Here is a 1,316-nt window from a genome sequence, read left to right as displayed (position 1 = left end):
AGCTGATGTCAGGAACTGAAAGGCAAGCAATAACTTTTGTTTCTACCTCTTAGCTGAACAATAATACACACAATGTGGCATTTTCATTAGGCTTCTTTACATTGCTTCTTTACATTTCACACTAGAATACAACATTACCCTTTTCTTGAATAAAATGACCCAGTTACTAAGGAAACCATCTTTGGAGGGAGTGTTTAATAAGCATATTTTATTTAAATAAATCCTCCAGTTGGAAATGGAGAATTCATTGCCTTTACTTAGACTGTGTAAGTAGTTATATGTCAAATTTATCTGTGCAGCTCACCAACATTTCCTTATTGGAACATCCATATTTCCACATCACAGTTCCCAAAAAGACTTTAACGTCTCAGAATTCTGCATCTCCTTTGGCTTGCTTCTCTCTTGATTCCACCCACGCTTTATTAATGGTTCGCTTCATATCATCACCTCCATCTTCATAAATTTTCTTTAGAACATTCATTAATCCCTCACTAGGATCTGTTTCAGTGCCGTAGGAGGGCTTTTCTTTGTCTTTGCATTCTTTTTCAACCTGAGTCAGGTAGACCTACCATGTGTTTTCCGCTTTCTTCCTGCATAAGATAAGAACTGTATCTGTCTTGATCTTTTTTGAACTGCCTTCCACAGAGATGGGTTACAAGAGATTGTTCACGATCATGGAGTAACTCTTCCCATTTAGATTCTCTACCAAAAGATCAAATGACCTCTCTGTGAAATGCACCTGCACATTCTCAGCGGGGACCTGATGAACTCCAGTTAAGGTAATGTAGATTTTCACAAACTTATCTGACTGAGCCCATCCATAACTGCTGATTTTCACTGTATATCTGTCGTAATAGGAGCAACCACAGCGGCAGGCTTTTCACTTTCCAGAGGTTCTGCTTTCCTCTGTGATTTCTGCTGCATCTTGTTCTTGATTTCTGTCTCAATCTTGGATTTTTCAGCTGTCAGGGCATCACATACTCTTTTTCTAGTGGCTTTTTCCAGCAGCACCTTCACCTCTTCTAGATCTTTCTGTAGCTCCTCCACAGCTGAAGCCATGGTCAGGCTGCGTCAGGCAAGGCCCGAGCTGCAGCGGCGCAGGGGCGAGAACAGGAAACGCCGCACGGACCAAGCTCACCCCGAGCGCAGCCCACACCGGCACCAGAGTGGCCGCGGTCTTCGGGCACCAGAAAGGCAGATTTTGAAGATGGAAGTTGCTAGCTGTCCAGGTCTCATGCAGAGAGTCTCCTAGACCAGGCTGGGAGAACACCAAGGTCTGCAGAGTATCACCCAAAGCAGCAGGCCACTCATATGCT

At 43.7% G+C, this 1,316-nt stretch overlaps 1 pseudogene; it reads right to left on the bottom strand.

Annotated features, from left to right (window-relative positions):
• Positions 1-367: 367 nt before the first annotated feature.
• Positions 368-1,061, bottom strand: LOC137755895 (calcyclin-binding protein pseudogene; annotated as a pseudogene).
• Positions 1,062-1,316: the final 255 nt, after the last annotated feature.

Source organism: Eschrichtius robustus, chromosome 2 (assembly GCF_028021215.1).
Source record: "Eschrichtius robustus isolate mEscRob2 chromosome 2, mEscRob2.pri, whole genome shotgun sequence".
Lineage (NCBI taxonomy): Eukaryota > Metazoa > Chordata > Mammalia > Artiodactyla > Eschrichtiidae > Eschrichtius > Eschrichtius robustus.
This window is presented reverse-complemented; position numbering and strand designations above follow the sequence as displayed.